Raw genomic sequence first — 13,016 nt, 5'->3', positions numbered from 1 at the left:
TTCTGTGTGTCCCTCGCTCTCTCTGTGTCCCTCACTCTCTCTGTATCCCTCACTCTCTCTGTGTCCCTCGCTCTCTCTGTGCCCCTCGCTCTCTCTGTGACCCTCGTTCTCTCTGTGTCCCTCGCTCTCGCTGTGTCCCTCGCTCTCTCTGTGTCCCTCCCTTTCTGTGTGTCCCTCGCACTCTCTGTGTCCCTCACTCTCTAAGTGTCCCTCCCTTTCTGTGTGTCGCTCACTCTCTCTGTGTCCCTGTCTCTCTCTGTGCCCCTCGCTCTCTCTGTGTCCCTCACTCTGTCTGTGTCCCTCGGTCTGTGTCCCTCACTCTCTGTGTCCCTCACTCTCTCTGTGTCCCTCACTCTCTCTGTGTCCCTCGCTCTCTCTGTGCCCCTCGCTCTCTCTGTGACCCTCGTTCTCTCTGTGTCCCTCGCTCTCGCTGTGTCCCTCGCTCTCTCTGTGTCCCTCGTTCTCTCTGTGTCCCTCGCTCTCTGTGTCCCTTGCTCTCTCTGTGTCCCTGGCTTTGTCTGTGTCACTCGCTCTCTCTAGTGTCCCTCGCTCTCTGTGCCCCTCGCTCTCTGTGCCCCTCGCTCTCTCTGTATCCCTCACTCTCTCTGTGTCCCTCTCCCTCTCTCTCTCTGTCCCTCGCTCTCTGTGTCCCACGCTCTCTCTGTGTCCCTCGCTCTCTGTGACCCTCGCTCTCTGCGCCCCTCGCTCTCTCTGTGTCCCTCGCTCTCTCGGTGTCCCTCACTCTCTCTGTCTCCCTCCCTTTCTGTGTGTCCCTCCCTTTCTGTGTGTCCCTCGCTCTCTCTGTGTCCCTCGCTCTCTCTGCGTCCCTCGCTCCCTCTGGGTCCCTCGCTCCCTCTGGGTCCCTCACTCTCTCTGTGACCCTCACTCTCTGTGTCCCTCACTCTCTCTCTCTCTCTGTCCATCGCTCTCTGTGTCCCTCGTGCTCTCTGTGTCCCTCGCGCTCTCTGTGTCCCTCGTTCTCTCTGTGCCCCTCACTCTCTCTGTGTCCCCCGCTCTCTCTGTGTCCCTCGCTCTCTCTGTGTCCCTCACTCTCTCTGTGTCCCTCCCTTACTGTTTGTCCCTCGCTCTCTCTGTGTCCCTGGCTTTGTCTGTGTCACTCGCTCTCTCTGTGTGTCCCTCGCTCTCTGTGCCCCTCGCTCTCTGTGTCCCTCGCTCTCTGTGTCCCTTGCTCTCTGTGCCCCTCCCTCTCTGTGCCCTTCGCTCTCTGTGTCGCTCGCTCTCTGTGTCCCTCACTCTCTGTGCCCCTCGCTCTCTCTGTGTCCCTCGATCTCTCGGTGTCCCCCACTCTCTCTGTGTCCCTCTCTTTCTGTGTGTCCCTCACTTTCTCTGTGTCCCTCGCTCTCTCTGTGTCCCTCGGTCTGTGTCCCTCGCTCTCTCTGTGTCCCTCGCTCTCTCTGTGTCCCTCACTCTCTGGGACCCTCGTTCTCTGTGTTAATCGCTCTCTGTGTCCCTCGCTCTCTGTGTCCCTCGTGCTCTGTGTCCCTCGCTCTTTATGTCACTCGCTCACTCTGTGTCCCTCGCGCTCTCTGTGTAGCTCGGTCTGTGACCCTCGCTCTGTCTGTGTCCCTCCCTTTCTGTGTGTCCCTCGCTCACGCTGTGTCCCTCGCGCTCTCTGTGTCCCATGCTCTCTCTGTTTCCCTCGCTCTCTCTGTGTCCCTCTTCCTCCATGTGTCCCTCGCTCTCTCTGTGTCCCTCGCTCTAGCTGTGTCCCTCGCTCTCGCTGTGTCCCTCGCTCTCGCTGTGTCCCTCGCTCTCTCTGTGTCCCTCGCTCTCTCTGTGTCCCTCGCTCTCTCTGTTTCCCTCGCTCTCGCTGTGTCCCTTGCTCTCTGTGTCCCTTGCTCTCTCTGTGTCCATCGCTCTCTCTGTGTCCCTCGCTCTCTCAGTGTCCCTCGGTCTGTGACCCTCGGTCTCTCTGTGTCCCTCCCTTTCTGTGTGTCCCATGGCTCGCTGTGTCCCTCGCGCTCTCTGTGTCCCTCGTGCACTGTGTCCCTCACTCTCTGTGTCGCTCGTTCTCTGTGTTAATCGCTCTCTGGGTCCCTCGCTCTCTGTGTGCCTCACTCTCTGTGTCCCTCGTTCACTCTGTGTCCCTCACTCTCTGTTTCCCTCACTCTCTGTGTCCCTCGTTCTCTGTGTCCCTCGTGCTCTGTGTCGCTCGCTCTTTGTGTCCCTCGCTCTGTCTGTGCCCCTCGCTCTCTCTGTGACCCTCGTTCTCTCTGTGTCCCTCGCTCTCGCTGTGTCCCTCTCTCTCTCTGTGTCCCTCGTTCTCTCTGTGTCCCTCGCTCTCTGTGTCCCTTGCTCTCTCTGTGTCCCTGGCTTTGTCTGTGTCACTCGCTCTCTCTAGTGTCCCTCGCTCTCTGTGCCCCTCGCTCTCTGTGCCCCTCGCTCTCTCTGTATCCCTCACTCTCTCTGTGTCCCTCTCCCTCTCTCTCTCTGTCCCTCGCTCTCTGTGTCCCACGCTCTCTCTGTGTCCCTCGCTCTCTGTGACCCTCGCTCTCTGTGCCCCTCGCTCTCTCTGTGTCCCTCGCTCTCTCGGTGTCCCTCACTCTCTCTGTCTCCCTCCCTTTCTGTGTGTCCCTCCATTTCTGTGTGTCCCTCGCTCTCTCTGTGTCCCTCGCTCTCTCTGCGTCCCTCGCTCCCTCTGGGTCCCTCGCTCCCTCTGGGTCCCTCACTCTCTCTGTGACCCTCACTCTCTGTGTCCCTCACTCTCTCTCTCTCTCTGTCCATCGCTCTCTGTGTCCCTCGTGCTCTCTGTGTCCCTCGCGCTCTCTGTGTCCCTCGTTCTCTCTGTGCCCCTCACTCTCTCTGTGTCCCCCGCTCTCTCTGTGTCCCTCGCTCTCTCTGTGTCCCTCACTCTCTCTGTGTCCCTCCCTTACTGTTTGTCCCTCGCTCTCTCTGTGTCCCTGGCTTTGTCTGTGTCACTCGCTCTCTCTGTGTGTCCCTCGCTCTCTGTGCCCCTCGCTCTCTGTGTCCCTCGCTCTCTGTGTCCCTTGCTCTCTGTGCCCCTCCCTCTCTGTGCCCTTCGCTCTCTGTGTCGCTCGCTCTCTGTGTCCCTCACTCTCTGTGCCCCTCGCTCTCTCTGTGTCCCTCGATCTCTCGGTGTCCCCCACTCTCTCTGTGTCCCTCTCTTTCTGTGTGTCCCTCACTTTCTCTGTGTCCCTCGCTCTCTCTGTGTCCCTCGGTCTGTGTCCCTCGCTCTCTCTGTGTCCCTCGCTCTCTCTGTGTCCCTCACTCTCTGGGACCCTCGTTCTCTGTGTTAATCGCTCTCTGTGTCCCTCGCTCTCTGTGTCCCTCGTGCTCTGTGTCCCTCGCTCTTTATGTCACTCGCTCACTCTGTGTCCCTCGCGCTCTCTGTGTAGCTCGGTCTGTGACCCTCGCTCTGTCTGTGTCCCTCCCTTTCTGTGTGTCCCTCGCTCACGCTGTGTCCCTCGCGCTCTCTGTGTCCCATGCTCTCTCTGTTTCCCTCGCTCTCTCTGTGTCCCTCTTTCTCCATGTGTCCCTCGCTCTCTCTGTGTCCCTCGCTCTAGCTGTGTCCCTCGCTCTCGCTGTGTCCCTCGCTCTCGCTGTGTCCCTCGCTCTCTCTGTGTCCCTCGCTCTCTCTGTGTCCCTCGCTCTCTCTGTTTCCCTCGCTCTCGCTGTGTCCCTTGCTCTCTGTGTCCCTTGCTCTCTCTGTGTCCATCGCTCTCTCTGTGACCCTCGCTCTCTCAGTGTCCCTCGGTCTGTGACCCTCGGTCTCTCTGTGTCCCTCCCTTTCTGTGTGTCCCATGGCTCGCTGTGTCCCTCGCGCTCTCTGTGTCCCTCGTGCACTGTGTCCCTCACTCTCTGTGTCGCTCGTTCTCTGTGTTAATCGCTCTCTGGGTCCCTCGCTCTCTGTGTGCCTCACTCTCTGTGTCCCTCGTTCACTCTGTGTCCCTCACTCTCTGTTTCCCTCACTCTCTGTGTCCCTCGTTCTCTGTGTCCCTCGTGCTCTGTGTCGCTCGCTCTTTGTGTCCCTCGATCTGTCTGTGTCCCTCGCTCTGTCTGTGTCCCTCTCTCTGTGTCCCTCACTCTCTCTGTGTCCCTCGCTCTCTCTGTGTCCCTCGCTCTCTTTGTGTCCCTCGCTCTGTGTGTGTCCCTCGCTCTGTGTCCCTCACTCTCTCTGTGTCCCTCGCTCTCTCTGTGTCCCTCGCTCTCTTTGTGTCCCTCGCTCTGTGTGTGTCCCTCGCTCTGTGTCCCTCACTCTCTCTGTGTCCCTCGCTCTCTCTGTGTCCCTCGCTCTCTCTGTGTCCCTCGCTCTCTGTGTTCCACACTCTCTGTGTCCCTCACTCTCTCTGTGTGTCCCTCGCTTACTGTGTCCCTCGCTCTCTCTGTTTCCCTCGCTCTCTGTGTTCCTCACTCTCTGTGTCCCTCACTCTCTCTGTGTCCCTCGCTCTCTCTGTGTGTCCCTCGCTCTCTGTGTCCCTCGCTCTCTGTGTCCCTCGCTCTCTGTGCCCCTCGCTCTCTCTGTGTCCCTCGCTCTCTATGTCCCTCGCTCTCTCTGTGTCCCTCGCGCTCTCTGTGTCGCTCGCTCTCTCTGTGTCCCTCGCTCTCTCTGTGTCCCTTGCTCTGTCTGTGTCCCTCGCTCTCTCTCTGTGTCCCTCGCTCTCTCTGTGTCCCTTGCTCTGTCTGTGTCCCTCGCTCTCTCTGTGTGTCCCTCGCTCTCAGTGTCCCTCGCTCTCAGTGTTCCTCGCTCTCTCTGTGTCCCTCGCTCTCTCTGTGTCCCTCACTCTCTCTGTGTTCCACACTCTCTGTGTCCCTCGCTCTCTGTGTCCCTCGCGCTCTCTGTGTCCCTAGCGCTCTCTGTGTCACTCGCTCTCTGTGTCCCACACTCTCTCAGTGTGTCCTTCACTCTCTGTATCCTTCACTCTCTAAGTGTCCCTCGCTCTCTCTGTGTCCCCCACTCTCTCTCTGTCCCTCGCGATCTCTGTGTCCCTCCCGGTGTCTGTGTCGCTCGCACTCTCTGTGCCCCTCGCGCTCTCTGTGTCACTCGTGCTCTCTGTGTCCTTCGCTCTCTGTGTCCCTCGCTCTCTGTGTCCCTCGCTCCCTGTGTCCCTCGCTCTCTCTCTGCCCCTCGCTCTCTCTGTGTCCCTCGCTCGCGGTGTGTCCCTCGCTCTCTCTGTGTCCCTGGCTCTCTGTGTCCCTGGCTCTCTCTCTGCCCCTCGCTCTCTCTGTGTCCCTCGCGCTCTCTGTGTCCCTCGCTCTCTGTGTGTCCCTCGCTCTCTCTGTGTCCCTCGCTCTCTCTGTGTCCCTCGCTCTCTGTGCCCCTCACTCTCTGTGTCCCTCGCACTCTCTGTGTCCTTCGCTCTCTCTGTGTCCCTCGCTCTCTGTGTCCCACACTCTCTGTGTCCGACACTCTCTGTGTCCCTTGCCATTTGTGTCCCTCGCTCTCTGTGTCCCTCACTCTTTGTGTCCCTCATGCTCTGTGCTACTCGCTCTCTGTGTCCCTCGCTCTCTGTGTCCCACACTCTCTGTGTCCCACACTCTCTGTGTCCCTCGCTCTCTGTGTCCCACACTCTCTGTGTGTCCCTCCCTCTCTCTGTGTCCCTCGCTCTCCCTGTGTCGCTCACTCTCCGTGTCCTTCACTCTCTCTGTGTCCTTTGCTCTCTCTGTGTCCCTCGCTCTCTGTGTCCATCGCTCTCTCTGTGTCCCTCCCTCTCTCTGTATCCCTCGCTCTCCCTGTGTCGCTCACTCTCGGTGTCCCTCACTCTCTCTGTGTCCCTCACTCTCTGTGTTCCTCGCTCTCAGTGTCCCTCACTCTCTCTGTGCCCCTCACTCTCTGTGACCCTCACTCTCTCTGTGTCCCTCACTGACTCTCTGTCCCTCACACTCTCTGTGGCCCTCACTCTCTATGTCCCTTACTCTTTCTGTGTCCCTCGCTCTCTGTGTCCCTCACTCTCTCTGTGTCCCTCACTCTGTGTCTCTCGCTCTCTCTGTGTGTCCCTCGCTCTCTGTGTCCCTCGCTCTCTGTGTCCCTCACTCTCTGTGCCCCTCACTCTCTCTGTGTCCCTCACTCTCTGTGTCCCTCGCACTCTCTGCATCTCTCGCTCTCTCTGGGTCCCTCGCTCCCTCTGGGTCCCTCACTCTCTCTGTGTCCCTCACTCTCTGTGTCCCTCGCTCTCTGTGTCCCTCAATCTCTCTGTGTCTCTCACTCTCTCTGTGCACCACACTCTCTCTGTGTGTCCCTCGCTCTCTGTGTCCCTCGCTCTCTCTGTGTCTCCCTCGCTGTCTGTCTCCCTCGCTCTCTCTGTGTCCATGGCTCTGTCTGTGTGTCCCTCACTCTCTGTGTCCCACACTCTCTCTCTGTGTCACTCACTCTCTCTGTGTCCCACACTCTCTCTGTGTGTCCCTCACTCTCTGTGTCCCTCGCTATCTCTGTGTGTCCCTCGCTCTCTGTGTCCCTCGCTCTCTGTGTCCTCGCTCTCTCTGTGTCACTCGCGCTCTCTGTGTCCCTTACTCTCTCTGTGTCCCTCCTTTTCTGTGTGTCCCTTGCTCTCTCTGTGTCCCTCGCTCAGTCTGTGTCCCTCGCTCTGTCTGTGTCCCTCGCTCTGTGTCCCTCACTCTCTCTGTGTCCCTCGCTCTCTCTGTGTCCCTCACTCTCTCTGTGTCCCTCGCTCTCTCTGTGTCCCTCGCTCTCTGTGTTCCACACTCTCTGTGTCGCTCACTCTCTCTGTGTGTCCCTCGCTCTCTGTGTCCCTCGCTCTCTCTGTTTCCCTCGCTCTCTGTGTTCCTCACTCTCTGTGTCCCTCACTCTCTCTGTGTCCCTTGCTCTGTCTGTGTCCCTCGCTCTCTCTGTGTGTCCCTCGCTCTCTGTGACCCTCGCTCTCTGTGTCCCTCGCTCTCTCTCTGTGTCCCTCCCTCTCTGTGCCCCTCGCGCTCTCTGTGTCACTCGCTCTCTGTGTCCCACACTCTCTCAGTGTGTCCCTCACTCTCTGTATCCTTCACTCTCTAAGTGTCCCTCGCTCTCTGTGTCCCTTGCTCTCTGTGACCCTCGCTCTCTGTGTCACTCACTCTCTCTGTGTCCCTCACTCTCTGTGTCTCTCGCTCTCTCTGAGTGTCCCTCGCTCTCTGTGTCCCTCACTCCCTGTGCCCCTCACTCTCTCTGTGTCCCTCACTCTCTGTGTCCCTCGCGCTCTCTGCGTCCCTCGCTCTCTCTGGGTCCCTCGCTCCCTCTGGGTCCCTCACTCTCTCTGTGTCCCTCACTCTCTGTGTCCCTTGCTCTCTGTGTCCCTCGCTCTCTGTGTCATTTGCTCTCTCTGTGTTGCTCGCTCTCCTTGTGTCCCTCAGTCTCTCTGTGTCTCTCACTCTCTCTGTGTCCCACACTCTCTCTGTGTGTCCCTCGATCTCTGTGTCCCTCGCTCTCTCTGTGTGTCCCTCGCTCTCTGTGTCCATGGCTCTGTCTGTGTGTCCCTCACTCTCTGTGTCCCACACTCTCTCTCTGTGTCACTCACTCTCTCTGTGTCCCACACTCTCTCTGTGTGTCCCTCACTCTCTGTGTCCCACACTCTCTCTCTGTGTCATTCACTCTCTCTGTGTCCCACACTCTCTCTGTGTGTCCCTCACTCTGTGTCCCTCGCTATCTCTGTGTGTCCCTCGCTCGCTGTGTCCCTCGCTCTCTGTTTCCTCGCTCTCTCTGTGTCACTCGCTCTCTCTGTGTCCCTCACTCTCTCTGTGTCCATCCCTTTCTGTGTGTCCCTCGCTCTCTCTGTGTCCCTCGCTCTGTCTGTGTCCCTCGCTCTGTCTGTGTCCCTCGCTCTGTGTCCCTCACTCTCTCTGTGTCCCTCACTCTCTCTGTGTCCCTCGCTCTCTCTGTGTCCCTCGCTCTCTCTGTGTCCCTCGCTCTCTGTGTTCCACACTCTCTGTGTCCCTCACTCTCTCTCTGTGTCCCTCGCTCTCTGTGTCCCTCGCTCTCTGTGTTTCCCTCGCTCTCTGTGTTCCTCACTCTCTGTGTCCCTCACTCTCTCTGTGTCCCTCACTCTCTCTGTGTCCCTCGCTCTCTCTTTGTCCCTCGCTCTCTCTGTGTCCCTCGCTCTCTGTGTTCCACACTCTGTGTCGCTCACTCTCTCTGTGTGTCCCTCGCTCTCTGTGTCCCTCGCTCTCTCTGTTTCCCTCGCTCTCTGTGTTCCTCACTCTCTGTGTCCCTCACTCTCTCTGTGTCCCTTGCTCTGTCTGTGTCCCTCGCTCTCTGTGTGTCCCTCGCTCTCTGTGACCCTCGCTCTCTGTGTCCCTCGCTCTCTCTCTGTGTCCCTCGCTCTCTGTGTCCCTCGCGCTCTCTGTGCCCCTCGCGCTCTCTGTGTTACTCGCTCTCTGTGTCCCACACTCTCTCAGTGTGTCCCTCACTCTCTGTATCCTTCACTCTCTAAGTGTCCCTCGCTCTCTGTGTCCCTTGCTCTCTGTGACCCTCGCTCTCTGTGTCCCTCACTCTCTCTGTGTCCCTCACTCTCTGTGTCTCTCGCTCTCTCTGTGTGTCCCTCGCTCTCTGTGTCCCTCACTCTCTGTGCCCCTCACTCTCTCTGTGTCCCTCACTCTCTGTGTCCCTTGCGCTCTCTGCGTCCCTCGCTCTCTCTGGGTCCCTCGCTCCCTCTGGGTCCCTCACTCTCTCTGTGTCCCTCACTCTCTGTGTCCCTTGCTCTCTGTGTCCCTCGCTCTCTGTGTCATTTGCTCTCTCTGTGTTGCTCGCTCTCCTTGTGTCCCTCAGTCTCTCTGTGTCTCTCACTCTCTCTGTGTCCCACACTCTCTCTGTGTGTCCCTCGATCTCTGTGTCCCTCGCTCTCTCTGTGTGTCCCTCGCTCTCTGTGTCCCTCGCTCTCTGTGTCCATTGCTCTGTCTGTGTGTCCCTCACTATCTGTGTCCCACACTCTCTCTCTGTGTCACTCACTCTCTCTGAGTCCCAAACTCTCTCTGTGTGTCCCTCACTCTCTGTGTCCCACACTCTCTCTCTGTGTCATTCACTCTCTCTGTGTCCCACACTCTCTCTGTGTGTCCCTCACTCTGTGTCCCTCGCTATCTCTGTGTGTCCCTCGCTCGCTGTGTCCCTCGCTCTCTGTTTCCTCGCTCTCTCTGTGTCACTCGCGCTCTCTGTGTCCCTCACTCTCTCTGTGTCCATCCCTTTCTGTGTGTCCCTCGCTCTCTCTGTGTCCCTCGCTCTGTCTGTGTCCCTCGCTCTGTCTGTGTCCCTCGCTCTGTGTCCCTCACTCTCTCTGTGTCCCTCACTCTCTCTGTGTCCCTCGCTCTCTCTGTGTCCCTCGCTCTCTCTGTGTCCCTCGCTCTCTGTGTTCCACACTCTCTGTGTCCCTCACTCTCTCTGTGTGTCCCTCACTCTCTGTGTCCCTCACTCTCTCTGTGTTTCCCTCGCTCTCTGTGTCCCTCGCTCTCTGTGTCCCTCGTTCTCTCTGTGCGTCCCTCGCTCTCTATGTCCCTCGCTCTCTCTGTGTCCCTCGCTCTCTCTGTGTCCCTTGCTCTGTCTGTGTCCCTCGCTCTCTCTGTGTGTCCCTCGCTCTCTGTGTCCCTCGCTCTCTGTGTCCCTCGCTCTCTGTGTTCCTCGCTCTCTGTGTTCCTCGCGCTCTCTGTGTCCCTCACTCTCTGTGTCCCTCACTCACTGTGTTCCACACTCTCTGTGCCCCTCGCGCTCTCTGTGCCCCTCGCGCTCTCTGTGTCACTCGCTCTCTGTGTCCCACACTCTCTCAGTGTGTCCCTCACTCTCTGTATCCTTCACTCTCTAAGTGTCCCTCGCTCTCTGTGTCCCTTGCTCTCTGTGTCCCTCGCTCTCTGTGTCCCTCGCTCTCTGTGTCACTCGCTCTCTGTGTCCCTTGCTCTCTGTGTCCCTCGCGCTCTCTGTGTCCCTAGCGCTCTCTGTGTCACTCGCTCTCTGTGTCCCACACTCTCTCAGTGTGTCCCTCACTCTCTGTGTCCTTCACTCTCTAAGTGTCCCTCGCTCTCTGTGTCCCTTGCTCTCTGTGACCCTCGCTCTCTCTGTGTCCCCCACTCTCTCTCTGTCCCTCGCGGTCTCTGTGTCCCTCCCGGTGTCTGTGTCGCTCGCGCTCTCTGTTTCCCTCGCGCTCTCTGTGTCACTCGTGCTCTCTGTGTCCTTCGCTCTCTGTGTCCCTCGCTCTCTGTGTCCCTCGTTCTCTGTGTCCCTCGCTCTCTGTGTCCCTCGCTCTCTCTGTGTCCCTCGCTCTCTCTGTGTCCCTCGTTCTCTGTGTGTCCCTCGCTCTCTCTGTGTCCCTCGCTCTCTGTGTGTCCCTCGCTCTTTCTGTGTCCCCCGCTCTCTGTGTCCCTCGCGCTCTCTGTGTCGCTCGTTCTCTCTGTGTCCCTCGCTCACTGTGTCCCTCGCTCTCTGTTTGTCCCTCGCTCTCTCTGTGTCCCTCGCTCTCTCTGTGACCCTCGCTCTCTGAGTCACTCGCGCTCTCTGTGTCCCTCGCGCTCTCTGTGTCCCTCGCGCTCTCTGTGTCCGTCGCGCTCTCTGTGTCCCTCGTTCTCTGTGTCTCTCGCTCTCTGTGTCCCTCAATCTCTGTGTCCCTCTCTCACTCTGTGTCCCTCGCTCTCTGTGTCCCACACTCTCTGTGTCCCTCGCTCTCTGTGTCCCTCACCCTCACTGTGTCCCTCACGCTCTCTGTGCCCCTCACTCTCTGTGTCCCTCGCTCTCTGTGTCCCTCGCTCTCTGTGTCCCTCACTCTTGGTGTCCCTCATGCTCTGTGCTACTCGCTCTCTGTGTCCCTCGCTCTCTGTGTCCCATACTCTCTGTGTCCCTCGCTCTGTGAGTCCCTCACTCTCTGTGTCCCTCACTCTCTGTGTCCCTCGCTCTCTGTGTCCCACACTCTCTGTGTCCCTCGCTCTCTGTGTCCCTCGTGCTCTGTGTCCCTCGCTCTTTGTGTCCCTCGCTCTCTCTGTGTCCCTCGCGCTCTCTGTGTAGCTCGGTCTGTGACCCTCGCTCTGTCGGTGTCCCTCCCTTTCTGTGTGTCCCTCGCTCCCTCTGTGTCCCTGGCTCTCTGTGTCCCTCGCTCTCTCTCTGCTCTCTGTGTCCCTTGCTCTCTGTGTCCCACACTCTCTGTGTCCCACACTCTCTGTGTCCCTTGCCCTTTGTGTCCCTCGCTCTCTGTGTCCCTCACTCTTTGTGTCCCTCATGCTCTGTGCTACTCGCTCTCTGTATCCCTCGCTCTCTGTGTCCCACACTCTCTGTGTCCCTCGCTTTGTGTGTCCCTCACTCTCTGTGTCCCTCACTCTCTGTGTCTCTCGCTCTCTGTGTCCCACACTCTCTGTGCCCCTCGCTCTCTCTGTGTCCCTCGCGCTCTCTGTGTAGCTCGGTCTGTGACCCTCGCTCTGTCTGTGTCCCTCCCTTTCTGTGTGTCCCTCGCTCTCGCTGTGTCCCTCGCGCTCTCTGTGTCCCTCGCTCTCTCTGTGTCCCTCACTCTCTCTGTTACCCTCGCTCTCCCTGAGTCGCTCACTCTCTCTGTGTCCCTTGCTCTCTCTGTGTCCCTCGCTCTCTGTGTCCCTCGCTCTCTCTGTGTCCCCCACTCTCTCTCTCTCTCCCTCGCGGTCTCTGTGTCCCTCCTGGTGTCTGTGTCGCTCGCGCTCTCTGTGTCCCTCGCGCTCTCTGTGTCACTCGTGCTCTCTGTGTCCTTCGCTCTCTTTGTCCCTCGCTCTCTGTGTCCCTCGCTCTCTCTGTGTCCCTCGCTCTCTGTGTCCCTCGCTCTCTCTCTGCCCCTCGCTCTCTCAGTGTCCCTCGCTCGCTGTGTGTCCCTCGCTCTCTCTGTGTCCCTGGCTCTCTGTGTCCTTCGCTCTCTCTCTGCCCCTCGCTCTCTCTGTGTCCCTCGCTCTCTGTGCCTCTCACTCTCTGTGTCCCTCGCTCTCTGTGTCCCACACTCTCTGTGTCCCACACTCTCTGTGTCCCTTGCCCTTTGTGTCCCTCGCTCTCTGTGTCCCTCACTCTTTGTGTCCTTCAAGCTCTGTGCTACTCGCTCTCTGTGTCCCTCGCTCTCTGTGTCCCACACTCTCTGTGTCCCTCGCTCTGTGAGTCCCTCACTCTCTGTGTCCCTCACTCTCTGTGTCCCACACTCTCTGTGTCCCACACTCTCTGTGTCCCTCGCTCTCTGTGTCCCTCGTGCTCTGTGTCCCTCGCTCTTTGTGTCCCTCGCTGTCTCTGTGTCCCTCGCGCTCTCTGTGTAGCTCGGTCTGTGACCCTCGCTCTGTCTGTGTCCCTCCCTTTCTGTGTGTCCCTCGCTCCCTCTGTGTCCCTGGCTCTCTGTGTCCCTCGCTCTCTCTCTGCTCTCTGTGTCCCTTGCTCTCTGTGTCCCACACTCTCTGTGTCCCACACTCTCTGTGTCCCTTGCCCTTTGTGTCCCTCGCTCTCTGTGTCCCTCATTCTTTGTATCCCTCATGCTCTGTGCTACTCGTTCTCTGTGTCCCTCGCTCTCTGTGTCCCACACTCTCTGTGTCCCTCGCTCTGTGTGTCCCTCACTCTCTGTGTCCCTCACTCTCTGTGTCTCTCGCTCTCTGTGTCCCACACTCTCTGTGTCCCTCGCTCTCTCTGTGTCCCTCGCGCTCTCTGTGTAGCTCGGTCTGTGACCCTCTCTCTGTCTGTGCCCCTCCCTTTCTGTGTGTCCCTCGTTCTCGCTGTGTCCCTCGCGCTCTCTGTGTCCCTCGCTCTCTCTGTGTCCCTCACTCTCTCTGTGTCCCTCGCTCTCCCTGAGTCGCTCACTCTCTCTGTGTCCCTCGTTCTCGCTGTGTCCCTCGCGCTCTCTGTGTCCCTCGCTCTCTCTGTGTCCCTCACTCTCTCTGTGTCCCTCGCTCTCCCTGAGTCGCACACTCTCTCTGTGTCCCTTGCTCTCTCTGTGTCCCTCGCTCTCTGTGTCCCTCGCTCTCTCTGTGTCCCTCCCTCTCTCTGTGTCCCTCGCTCTCGCTGTGTCGCTCACTCTCGGTGTACCTCACTCTCTCTGTGTCCCTCACTCTCTGTGTTCCTCACTCTCTGTGTCCCTCTCTCTCTC

This window comes from Scyliorhinus torazame, unplaced genomic scaffold (assembly GCF_047496885.1).
Source record: "Scyliorhinus torazame isolate Kashiwa2021f unplaced genomic scaffold, sScyTor2.1 scaffold_39, whole genome shotgun sequence".
Classification (NCBI taxonomy): Eukaryota; Metazoa; Chordata; class Chondrichthyes; order Carcharhiniformes; family Scyliorhinidae; genus Scyliorhinus; species Scyliorhinus torazame.
Note: the sequence above shows the minus strand (reverse complement) of the source record.